The 13,255-nt window shown below is 41.8% G+C and overlaps 2 protein-coding genes across 3 annotated transcripts in view; both read left to right on the top strand.

Annotated features, from left to right (window-relative positions):
- The window catches only part of PAK2 (p21 (RAC1) activated kinase 2), an 87,324-nt gene extending 83,424 nt beyond the window's left edge, over nt 1–3,900 (top strand). Inside the window, exon 15 of the mRNA XM_040249793.1 lies at nt 1–3,900. This exon is cut by the window's left edge and continues 4,684 nt beyond it. The gene's annotated coding sequence lies outside the window, so the exon portion shown is untranslated.
- Nucleotides 3,901–9,436: 5,536 nt separating this feature from the next.
- The window catches only part of SENP5 (SUMO specific peptidase 5), a 49,894-nt gene continuing 46,075 nt past the window's right edge, over nt 9,437–13,255 (top strand). For both annotated transcript variants that reach the window (XM_040249654.1, XM_040249647.1), the window contains exon 1: nt 9,437–9,657. The gene's annotated coding sequence lies outside the window, so the exon portion shown is untranslated. The remainder of the gene's footprint in view (nt 9,658–13,255) is intronic.

Below are 13,255 nucleotides of genomic sequence, written 5' to 3'. Positions count from 1 at the left end.
ATTATATACTTATACTGGTATTTTTTGATATTTCTATGTTTTACTTTCTCTAGAAGCTTCCTACTATTACAGTTGAGAATTTGATTACCATGCCATTTTCCCATTTTTACTCTCTCTACTCTCCCAATTAAGAAGGGTGGCAAAATTTGATTAGTGGTAAGTTTTTAACCCAATACTATGTGGGAGTGTTGATCATTTGAGTAATTTATTGTCACTGTATGTCATTTCTTATTCAACTGTTTGCTTTTCTTATTGTCAGTCTTGTCTTTTCGTTTCCTTTGAAAGTTTCTATGTTCCCATCACTAAATTTTTCCAGACTCATTGCAAAAGCCCTCTTAAGGCTGTTTTCTTTGCAATTAAATGTCGCGGATAAGGACTGTTCCTTTTTCTGATTAGGGCTTCAGTTTGGGCTCTTGCTCTCCAGGCCTTCTGCCCTCCGGCATCTGAGACTTTCACTTTTCGAGTGAATTTAGATTTTTTGTTTCCTCTTGCTTGGTTTGTTCTTCATTTTGGAGAAGTACATCTTTCATTAGTGTCCTGAGGAAGGGTGCATATGGGTTAAGATTTTTAAGACCTTGCATGTCTGAAAATGTCTCAGATTTAATCTATAATACAGGATTTTAGGTTGGACATCATCTTCCTTGAGAATTTTGAAGTCCCTACTTTATCTGTAAAACCTGCCATTTCTGATAACATCTTTTTATATAACTCATTTTTCTGCCTCTCTGGAGTTTTTGTTCTGAAAATTTATCTTGAAACCTCGGAGAGGGTCTATATGTTTAGCTTTTGGCGGGCCTTGTTGATAAAGACTAATTTCCTTCAGTTTTGGTGATTCTTATAATATTTCTTTAATAATTGCCACATTTTCTCTGTGTTATTTCCTTCTGGCATTCCAGCATTAATCTCCTGTTTTTCTTATCTTTCTCTCCTGCTTTCTATCCCTTTGCCTTCTGTTTTTAACTTTCTGGGAGAATTTCCTTGATTTTATCTCTGACCCTTTTTTGAGCATATATCACCTGTCGCTTCTTGTTTTATTTTTTTTTTCACACCCACACTGTGCTGCTTGTGAGATTTTTTTTTTTTTTTAGTTCTCCAAGGAGGGCTGATCCTGGGGCCATGGCAATAAAAGCACCAAATTCTAACCACTAGAGGGCCAGGGAGCTCCCTCCTGTTTTTAATTTCCAAAAGGCCATTCTTCCTTTCTGATCTTCTTAAAGGTTTCTGGTCTTGTTTCATAAATCCAGTATCCTCCCCTGGTGTATTAAAGAGTTTTTTCCTTACCTCAGGTTGCCGTAACAAAATATATACTGAGTGGCTTCAACAGCAGAAATTTATTTCTCACAGTCCCAGAGACTTGAAGATCAAGATGCTGGCAGAGTGAGTTTCATTGTGAGGCTTTTTGCCCTGTAGGTGGCCATGTTTTGCTGTGTGCTCCCTGAACCCCATTCTGTATATGTACACTTGGAAAGAGCAGTCTCTCTCTTCTTATAGGAACACTAATCTCATCATAAGATCTCACCCTCACGACCTCATCTAGCTTTAGTGACCTCCCAAAGACCTCCATCTCCAAATTTCAATACAGTAAGGGCAAAGGCTTCAGTATATGAATTCAGGGGCAGACACAAATATTCAAGCCAGAATAAGTCATTTTCTTTATAGTTTTTTTTTTTTTTTTTTTTAGTTATTTCTGGAATTATTTACTCTTAAGTATAATACTGTCTGGAACTGCACTAAACATTTCACATTGATTTTTCTTAATTCTCAGTGGGACTCTTGGTGCTGCCCACTGCTCATTCATTTTACTCCTAGGTCTTTTTTTTTTTCCCTTTCTCTTTTTTTCTCCAAACTGTTATCACCTGACTCCTAACCCTTTTATCTCACCATCTCAACACTTAACTTCTCCCTTACAGCCAAAATTCTGTGGGTTTTTGTCTTTGTCTTCCTTTTGGTCTCAGTGAAAGATGTTTTTCCTCTTGGCGACCAGCCTCACCCGGGACCCATTGTCTGTATTCTGCCACCTCCTAGGTCTCCAAGCCACTTTGATCCTAACTCTGCTGTGCCTTTTACCTGTCCTTCTGTTCTGTCTAACCCTCAACAGAAAAAGGCATGCTGGAAAGAGGAGACCAGACTTGCTGTTTCTCTTCATTATCATGTTGCATCTACCATCAGCATGTCTTTGAAACTACCCTTACCACTATCTCAGAATCACTGAATTTCCAGTATTCTCAAAACATCAAAAAGATGACTTTCCTCGACAGGTAACTAATGTGCTTACTGGTGTATTTGAGGATTTCCATGATTCCACTCATTATCAGTCTTCCTTTGTACAAAGTAGAGGACTTTCATTCATCGATTTTTAAAAATGTGACCAGATACTTATTTGAGGCTAAGGTTCAGAATGTGATGTAGGTGTAGCTTTGGTAAGCTTTTAATCAGTAGGATTATGTTTTCAACACTGAATATAAAATATGCAAACAGCTCTTGGTAAACTTTGCAATTGTGAAGGAAGAATGATGAGGATAAAAAGAGCAAATTCTTAAAAATTTCTTCAGAACATAATTTTCAGTGTACATTTGAGTAATGGATTTGTCTTGCTAATAATTTTTAGCTCTGAAATATGTTTCTGTTCTTGAGCATATTAACATGGGCATGTAGAGGAGAAAGACTTATCTAGGAATGTGCAGAGTGATAGAGGAAAGCCAGCTCAGCCTTAAAAATGGCATAAATTCTTAGTCAGAAATTAAGAGTTGATGAGTACCTCTTTTTTTTTTAAGAGATTTATATAGCCTGTCACCATGATTATAACATTTTAACCTATGCATCTTAGTTTTGGGTTAGAGGAAAAGACTAAAAATATTGTCTTTATAGAAAACAGAATATGTTCAGTATATATTGATAGCCTTTGTATAAATTTGTAACCCAAGAAGTTGATTATTTTGAAAGGAGCAACACTCATGTGGATGTATAATTTCTGGTATACTTGTTTAAAAGAGATCTCATTACTTTTTATCCACAGATCCCAGTGTATGTTCTGTAACAGGTGAAAAATTTACCCTTGTGCTGCCCCCCCTTTTTAACAATCAAAATGGAGTAACAGTACCACATACATTTTTGTCTTTTCATTTTTAGATCTGTAGATACATAATGTTGCTATGAATGCATTGCCCAAAAAAATGTTTTTCTCAATTTTTTAACTACTTTACCCTGACTTCTCCTATATTTAAAAAAAGTGCACCATTTTCAAAAACTATTTGATCTGGGCCATAAGATTAAAGAATGTCTAACAGTACAATCTGATTCTGATTAATGTATTGTCTTTAAAATCTTTAAGGAGTTTTGTGGTTGAAGCTAGAAGACATCTTAATCACATTCAGTATTCCTTATTCTTTAGGATACTATAAATTTTGCTGCTAGTAACTTTGTTGAAGAGCTTTGTTTTTCAATAAACTCTAAAAAAACCCTTTAACCATTTGACTTTTTACTATAGACATTGCTACAATCTTCATTACACTCTTCTTGATGGTATGAAAAGTATGTAAATGTTTTACCTTTTCTTTTGTTCATCTGTAGATCTTTTGGGGTATGTTCGAAAACCAAGACATCATTGAAAAATAAATTTAGGCCACAGGCTGTTGGGTGCTACATGGATCAGCCAGTTTCATATAACTTGTGTTGTCAGCCAATCAAATATTAATACTTTTCTGCTTCCTTTCATATATGCTTATTTTACTACTGATATTCCCCACTGTGTGTCCTGTTTTCATATTTATTTTAATGATAAAACACAGGTGACCGTAGTCTTGACATAAATCTAAGTACTTGAGTATTTCTTGCTGCACATTTCTTCGTCCATCACTAAGCACTGTAAAACAGAGCTATATTAAAGCTTTTTAAAAATTGGTTCATCATACAGTTATTTGTTTGGGAGTTTCTTCTAAATAAAAATAAAACTGGAGTGTATAAATTTAAAATTTTACTGCCAGTGGGAGAACCAGTTATGCTTTTAATTAGTAACCATATTGGTAGACTGTGTACTAAAAATGCTACTGTGAAGTGATAGTTTTCTTTTTATTTGTTTTGGGTGATAAAAGTGCTTATTACATCATAGGGATTTTTATTTTTAGAGTCAAATGAGTTAATTTCACATAAAATGCTTGGAATGTGCTTGGCATATATTAAGCATTCAATAAGTGTGAGCCATCACTTTTTAAAGCCGTACTCCTTGGACAGTCCTTTATGATAATGCAGTAGCAGGTAGGGGGCTAATGAACTGAGAATGCTGCACAGAGCCATCTGCCCTTTCCCCGTACTTCGTGTTTTGAAAAATGTATGCATAGTACATCTTAAGGAAATTACATTGCAAATATTATGACAGCCCCAGTACATCATTGTTTGGATACTATGAAATTGCATATCTTATTTTGTAGTATTGCCCAACTTGCAATATGATACACTCTGTGTTTTATAGGTTGTATAATCATTTTCCTGAAAGGGGTTTTTTAAAGAAAAAACATACTTTGGAAATTGGTTTATATATATCTATTATAGTAAGCTTTACTATAAGTAACAGGTACCCAAGAGTGAATGAACAAGCAGTAAGTCACACAAAAAAAGTCCACTTGTGGTTTTGGGTTTCATGGAGTTCAGCAATGCCATCAGGTACTTGGACTTTGTCCTTATTTTGACTCTACCTTCTTTGCATGTAGGCCTGTATTCTTATGCCTGGCCGCTCAGATGCAAAATGGCTGCTCCACCTCGTTTCACGTCAGGCAGGAAGAAGAAACGTGGGCAGAAGGCAAGGGGAAAGCAGGAAGGAGTAGTGTCTATGTCAGTAAAAGTACATGTTCCCAGAAACCCTTAGCTTCTGTCTCATTGGCCATAACTCTTATTTGGCATTTCCTAGCTGCAAGAGATTCTGGGGAAGAGTGTTTTAAGAAGCTATTGCTTCCCAGACAAAATCAGACTTGAAAATAAAGGGAAAATGGGTGTACACAGCAGTAGCCACCATAGCTTGCATGTGAAAAAGCATGATTGCAGTTTTTTATAACTCTTCTCCTTAGTCTGTTCATGATGCTGTAATGGAGTCTCATATACTGAGTGGCTTATAAACAAGCTTATTTCTCACAGTTCTGCAGAGTGGAAGTCCAAGATCAAGGTGCCAGAGATTTGGTATCTGGTGAGGTCCCTCTTCCTAATTTATAGCTTTGCTTCTCACTATGTCCTCTTATGGTGGAAGAGGCAAAGGTACTCCTTGGGGTCTCTCTTACAAGGGCACCCTCATGACCTAATCATCTCCCAAAGGCCCCACCTCTTCATACAGTCATATTGGAGGTGGTCTCAACCCATGAATTTCAGGGGAGACAAAAACATTCAGTGTATGGCATCCCCTTTCACATCTTTGTCTCCGTTGATACTATATAACTCATTTTCAGAAGAGAAAGGGTCAGAGAGGCTATTTTGCTCGGTAATTACCCAGCTGGAATTTCAGCCTTTCCCATCAACTCCTAGGGAGTTAACTCGAAATAACTTTCAGCTCATTAGGCCTTACTTCAGCTGTATAGATAGCTGATTTTCTAAAAAATTTATTTGGCTGTGTCAGGTCTTTGTTGGCTCATGTGGGATCTTTGATTGCAGTGCCCAGTTTCTCTAGTTGTGGTGGGTGAGCTCAGTAGTTGTGGCATGAGGGATCTTAGATCTCCAATCGGGGGTAAAACCTGTGTCCCCTGCATTGCAAGGCAGATTCTTAATCACTGAACCACCGGAGAAATCCTTGCATACATGCTAAGTTGCTTTAGCCATGTCTGACTGTTACCCCATGGACTGTAGCCCACCAGGCTCCTCCATCCATGGGATTCTCCATGCAAGAATACTGGAGTGGGTTGTCAGGCCCTCCTCCAGGGACCAATCTTCCAGACCCAGGGATCAAACCAGAATCTCATTGTTTCTTGCATTGGGAGGCTGGTTCTTTACCACTAGCGCCACCCGGGAAGCTCCTGGATAGCTGATTTTGAAGGAACCTAATTGTTTACATTGTAGGTAGATTCTTTACGTGGTTGTCATTGCCTACTCCAGGGGATTTTCCTAACCCAGGGATTGAAGCAGTGTCTCTTGCATTGGCAGACAAATTCTTTTATCACTGCACCTTGTAAGCCCATTGTTTACATAGCTTATGAGAACTTAAATGCAATTTAAATATAGATGCATTGTTACATATTTAGTTATACATCAGTCAGAAAAGACCACAAGTAGCTGCTATGAATTCCTTATGGAGTGACTGGTTTAGCTTAGCTGAGGCAAGGCAGCCATCCAGAGCAGGAGCAGAAATGACCCACTTGCCCAAAGTAAATGGCTTCCATGGTTTTGCCTTGCCCTTGAGTTTGCTCTAAAGGGCATTGCTGCCACTGTTGGTCTCAAAGATAGATGATGCTGAGCATAAAAAACCTGATTCTTGCCACTGCCGTGTGATACTCAGGGTTGGGAAGGTGTGCTGGAGGAGGAAATGGCAACCCATTCTAGTATTATTGCCTGGAGAATCCCATAGACAGAAGAGCCTGGTGGGCTATAGTCCACCAAGGGTCAGAAAGAAACACGATGGGGTGACTGACCACTCAGGTTTACACTATTCTGTAAGAATTATATATAACAATCTGACTGTTCAGAAGCACGGACTCTTGGTTCTTGAGTCAAACTCAGTATCTGCAAAGTCACATTCTCGTGGGGAGAGGATGTCATGGCATCACTTTACATTGTTTAATGTTAAGTTTTAAGCCAGCTTTTCCCACTCTCCTTAACCCTCATCAAGAGGCTCTTAGTCCCTCTTCGCTTTCTTCCATTAGAGTGGTGTCATCAGCATATCTGAACTTGTTGATATTTCTCCCTGCAATCTTGATTCCAGCTTGTAGCTCATCTAGCCTGGCATTTCGTATGATGTACTCTGCATACAAGTTAAATAAACAGGGTGAGAGATGCACAGCCTTGTATTCCTTTCCCAATTTTGAACCATTCATTCCATGTAAGGTTCTAATTGATGCTTCTTGACCCGCATACAGGTCAAGAGAGACAGGTAAGATGGTCTGGTATGCCCATCTCTAAGAATTGTGCGGTTTGTTGTGAACCACACAAAGACTTTTGCACAATCAATGAGACAGAAATAGGTGTTTTTCTGGAATTCCCTCACTTTCTCTGTGATCCAGTGAATGTTGGCAATTTGATCTCTGGTTCCTCTTTTTAAAATCCAGCTTACACACCTGGAAATTCTCGATTCAAGTACTGCTGAAGTGTAGCTTGAAGGATTTTGAGCATAACCTTACTAGCATGGGAAGTGAGCACAGCTCTGTGGCAGTTTGAACTCCTTTGGCACTGCCCTTTGGAGTTGGGGCATCCTGTGGCCACTGCTGGGTTTTCAAAATTTGCTGACATAGCTAGTGCAGCAGTTTAACACCATCATCTTTTAGGATTTTAAATAGCTCAGCTGGAATTCCATCACCTCCACTAGTTTTATTGGTGGTAATGCTTCCTAAGCCACTTGACTTCACACTCCAGGATATCTGGCTCTAGTGAGTGACCACACCATTGTGGTTATCTGGGTCTTCAGGACTTCTTCGTACAGTTCCGTGTATTCTTGCCACCTCTCTATGCGTTACATCTAGATACAAAGGAGTGCGTCAAGGTTGTATATTGTCACTCTGCTTATTTAACTTAAATGCAAGTACATCATGAGAAACGCTGGACTGGAAGAAACACAAGCTGGAATCAAGATTGCCAGGAGAAATATCAATAACCTCAGATATGCAGATGACACCACCCTTATGGCAGAAAGTGAAAAGAAACTAAAGAGCCTCTTGATGAAAGTGAAAGAAGAGAGTGAAAAAGTTGGCTTAAAGCTCAACATTCAGAAAACGAAGATCATGGCATCTGGTCCCATCACTTCATGGGAAATAGATGGGGAAACAGTGGAAACAGTGTCAGACTTTATTTTGGGGGGGCTCCAAAATCACTGCAGATGGTAACTGCAGCCATCAAATTAAAAGATGCTTACTCCTTGGAAGAAAAGTTATGACCAACCTAGATAGCATATTGAAAAGCAGAGACATTACTTTGCCGACTAATGTCCGTCTAGTCAAGGCTATGGTTTTTCCATTAGTCATGTGTGGATGTGAGAGTTGGACTGTGAAGAAGGCTGAGTGCCGAAGAATTGATGCTTTTGAACTGTGGTGTTGGAGAAGACTCTTGAGAGTCCCTTGGACTGCAAGGAGATCCAACCAGTCCATTCTGAAGGAGATCAGCCCTAGGATTTCTTTGGAAGGAATGATTCTAAAGCTGAAACTCCAGTACTTTGGCCACCTCATGCGAAGAGTTGACTCATTGGAAAAGACTCTGATGCTGGGAGGGATTGGGGGCAGGAGGAGAAGGGGACGACAGAGGATGAGATGGCTGGATGGCATCACTGACCCGATGGACGTGAATCTGAGTGAACTCCGGGAGTTGGTGATGGACAGGGAGGCCTGGCGTGCTGCGATTCATGGGGTCGCAAAGAGTCGGACACGACTGAGCGACTGAACTGAACTGAATAGTTCAGTTACGTAGACCAAGCAGTTCTTGAAGGGTGCAAAGAACATTTTTGTTCTTTCTCCTCCAATCCATTTCATGGGGCTAGTTCTTCCCTTTTCTCTGGATGAAATTTAGAACAAAGTCTCAGGCAGTTTTACCAGCAAGTTCTTAGAATATTCAAGGAAAAATAATTCCAGTCCTGCACAAACTATTTCAGGATATAGAAAACACCCCTCAAATTCTGTTTCGAGGATAGCATAAAACGTGATACGAAAACAGTATGTGAAGTTTACAAGGCCGTCTCATTCATGAAAAACCAAATCTAGCAATGTATGAAAAAGGTAGTACATTCCAGTCGAGTTGTGCACGGTTAGGTTTATTGCACAGACTTATTACACACCTGTAAGTCACTGTTTGGTGCTGGCTGGGGCTATAGTGGTGAATAAGCCCAGGCTCTTCTCTCCTGGCGGAGTGTTCTCAGCCGAAGAGAGGCAAAGCAGGGATTAGAGAGGCACATAGCGATGCCAAGAGGAAAGATCACCATCGAAAAACCAGGGAAGAAAAACCTAGGCCAGGCTTCACAGTGCATCCAGAGCAGCAACGTGTCTTTCGCTTTTGGCCAAAGAGAGACTAGTGAAGAGAGGTCGTATAGTAGCTGTGGTCTGTCTTAGACCCTTGGCAGCTGTGGTTTGCCAAGCCCTCACAAACTTGAGAGCAATATGTAAAGAAGCCTCACACCCGGTCTGACGTTCAGATCCCGGTTTCTACAACCCTCCTGCGCTAGAAAGGAGGTGCCAGGGCGGGACCAAACGCAGATGTCCCCGGCGGGCCGGGGAGCGTGCGCCGCCCTCCCTCGCTCCCCGCCCTCTACACACGGCTCAGGCGGGGCCGAGGCGGAAGAGCAAGGAAGGAGGTGACGGTGTAAGTGAGCGCCGGCGTCGCGGCAGCGGAGCCAGAGGAAGCTCGGCGGCGGTGGCTGCTGTAAGCAGGCCGAATTCCTGCTGGCTGACGAGGCTTCCTCTGAAGCTGGCGAAGGCGGGGCCGCAGTCCGAGCTGCCGCAGTATCTGGACCCACGACGGGGCAGGTGCCGGCAGCGAGGGACGTAGGTAAGCGGGAACCTGGGTGTCAAATCCGGCGAATGACTGGCGGACCGAGCTGGCTGGCTGGCCATTCCCGCGTCAGTGCGCGCCAGCTCAGCACCCCGGCCTGGAGGCCTGGTGCGCGGCTCTTCCCCTACCACCGAGCCAGAGGCAGTGGATTTCTCCCCCGCGCCTCTGTGCCTTTCTGGGGGCGGGGAAGGAGCTCGTCCCGAGGGACCAATGTCCGCCCCTCCTCACCAGTTCGAGCTGTAAGAGGCAGAAGCGGAGAGGGCTAGCGCCCCCGGCCACTCCTCCTGAAGTCGGGGGAAGCTTTGAGAGGAATTGCTGCTGGTTAGCAACAGCAGCAGCAGCAGAGGTCCTCCAGCTCCTGCCGTCCTGGGTTTTGTTCGGACAACTCTGCTTCCGTCATACCTTTGGTTCCATCCTTCACACTCCTGGGACCCGGTTCTAGTGAACGGGTATGGCACAACTGAGTATTTGGATGGTCGGAAGCCTGTTTTCCCACTGTATGACCGCTCTTGGTCATACAAGAGTGACTACTCTTCTGCGGAGGAGGGATGCAGCGAGGATGTCAGAGGTATGGGTTTTGGACTTGGAGTCAGAAGAACTGAGTTGAAATTCTGGCCTGCCATTTGGTAATGGCGTTAATCTGGTGTAGACATTTTTAACCCATGTAACATATAACCCATTTAACATGTAACATTTTAACCCATGTAAAATGGAACTTTCTTTTATCTATATAAATTAGTTTGGAGAATTAGATGAAATGAAAGCAGAATGTTAAGCGTAAAATATTTGGGGAATCAGGATAAACTTGGCTTAAGAATAGCCAGGACACTTAATGGTAGGTTCTTAGTTATGTCTTTTACCCAGAATAACTACGCTTGGTGTGGGGAAGGGTGCCAGAGGAGATACTAGGATCTTGTGTGTTAAAACCTGACTGTAGTCTCTGCTTTGGGTTGGGCAGCATTAAAAAGAAATCAATTTCTCCGAGTCACCCAGACTTCTCATGCTTATTGATTACACATTATTAGTATATGAGGGATGACCTGAATCAGTTTCACTCCTTTCTCAGTATAGTTAGTGGGTCCTTTTTAGGAAAAAAGCTGGGAAGGGCTCCATTCACACCTTGGCCCACTCTAGAAGGAATTCTTTGCACGTTTCCGAGGACTTCTCCCTCTGCCTCTGAAACATTTCATGTTAATTAAAAATGTTCAGAGAATAAATACAGGAACTTGAATCCTTTGAATGGCTGGACATTACAGTTCCAAGTTAACATGAGGAGAGACCTTTCTCTGTGTTGGTAAGAGAAGTTTACCCACTTTGAAGTTTAGTAGCGCCTAAGTTAGAGAACGGAGAAGGCAATGGCACCCCACTCCAGTACTCTTGCCTGGAAAATCCCATGGATGGAGGAGCCTGGTGGGCTGCAGTCCATGGGGTCACTTAAGAGTCGGACACGGCTGAGTGACTTCACTTTCACTTTTCACTTTCATGCATTGGAGAAGGAAATGGCAACCCACTCCAGTGTTCTTGCCTGGAGAATCCCAGGGACTGGGGAGCCTGGTGGGCTGCCGTCTATGGGGTCACACAGAGTTGGACACGACTGAAGTGACTTAGCAGCAGCAGCAAGTTAGAGGTTTGGGGTGGAGAGAAGGGAGATGGAATTAGTGACTTGAATGAGCAGCAGCTGTTCTTACAATTGCTTTGTCTCACAAGGATAGGATACTTGCCTTTCCTTAGTGGTGCATGATATGCTCAGTGGAGCGTGATGAAGTGTAATCTTCCCTTCATGTGAACACAGGATTGTCAGTTTGGGATTTTAAGTCATGGATACGGAAGGAACCTTGAGGGTCATCTAATCCAGTGGTTCAAAATCTGCAGGATGTCAGAATCAGTTGGGGAATTAAAACCCCTGATGCCCAGTCACTACCTTAATAGATCTGAAATGGGACCCCGATGTTTGTGATTTTTCAAAAGCCTTTCAGGTGATATTCATAGTTTGAAAATACAGATGTAGATCATAGTTTATAAACAGGCTCAGAGAGGTGAAGTGCCATGCTCAATTTGTTGCCTATGCCTCTTTAATTTTTTAATGTTTCTCTGCCATTCCTTAACAGATAACCTTACTTGAATCAATAGTACTGTTTCAGGTTTTCTAGTGCTGAGAGCACAGAAGTGGAAAAAAATGTCATTTGTTAGTAGTTTGGGACTTCCCTGGTGGTTCAGAGGTTAGAGGGTCTGCTTGCAATGTGGGAGACCCAGGTTTGATCCCTGGGTCAGGAAGATCCCCTGGAGAAGGAAATGGCAACCCACTCCAGTATCCTTGCCTGGGGAATCCCGTGAACAGAGGAGCCTGGCAGGCTATAGTCTGCTGGGTCGCAAAGTCGGACATGACTGAGCGACTTCACTGTGTAGTCCTGTTTTCATAGTTCCCTGTATAGTTAGACTCCTTAATGCTCTTTAATGAAGATAATAGATTTTACACTAAAATGTTTTTACTAAGTATTGCTTAGGGTTTTTGTTTTTGGTAGAGTTATATAAAGATCATGTCACTTTATAAATCAGTTTTTTAGACTTTTATGCCAGGCCTTCATAAACAGTGGAAAAATTCCAATTTAGAAAAATGTTGCTTTTGTTCTGGCTTGTCATGAACCCACGGTACTATCCACAGGTGTCCTCCCACCCTCTCCTTCATCCTGGTACGCATGACCTCTTTGCATCACTAGCCAGCTTCCTATGGAATTCAATTTGAGAACTGTTAGAGAAGCCCTGTCGGAGAAGGCAATGGCACCCCACTCCAGTACTCTTGCCTGGAAAATTCCATGGGGTCGAGAAGAGTCGGACACAACTGAGTGACTTCACTTTCACTTTCATGCACTGGAGAAGGAAATGGCAACCCACTCCAGTGTTCTTGCCTGGAGAATCCCAGGGACGGGGGAGCCTGGTGGGCTGCTGTCTGTGGGGTCGCACGGAGTCAGACACAACTGAAGCGACTTAGCAGCAGCAGCAGAGAAGCCCTGTAACATCTCTAATTGCCTTAAAAGCACCTGATTTAACTAGAGGTTCTCAGGATTGCCTTAAGCTGGTCATTGAATTTTAGTCCCTTTTTCTTTTTTGATTAATTGTACTGTACCACTGATTCAAAGAATTTGATAAATGTCTAGAAAGGATCAACTGATGGGGAAATAACGGTGCTTTATATGTATTTTTCTTATTATAGTGAAAATGTGACTTTTGCTGGGGGAGGGGGAGTGATATTTTCAGGATTCTTAAGATAATAGATTATTAGGCATAATTATTATTATTAGATTTGAACATTCTCTTGGGGAGATATATTATCAAATTATTCTTTGATAAAATAATCACTGAAGCAATGAAAAGGCTATATTAATAGATTCAGAAATGGATCGTATGTCACAAATCTAAAGGAAGACGCTGAATTATTTCTTTCTAAAAATGACCCTATTTATAGCATGTTAACTTCCTACAACCAGATGACATGGGGCATTCTGGATTCACTGATTTTAAAAGTCATGTTAACAGGTAATTTATACTTTCAGAATTTAGAGAGATGTATGGTATGTGTCTAAGATGAAAAACTGAG

This window comes from Oryx dammah, unplaced genomic scaffold (assembly GCF_014754425.2).
Source record: "Oryx dammah isolate SB20612 unplaced genomic scaffold, SCBI_Odam_1.1 HiC_scaffold_2, whole genome shotgun sequence".
Taxonomy (NCBI): domain Eukaryota; kingdom Metazoa; phylum Chordata; class Mammalia; order Artiodactyla; family Bovidae; genus Oryx; species Oryx dammah.
Note: the sequence above shows the minus strand (reverse complement) of the source record. Positions and strands in the feature narration are given on the sequence as shown.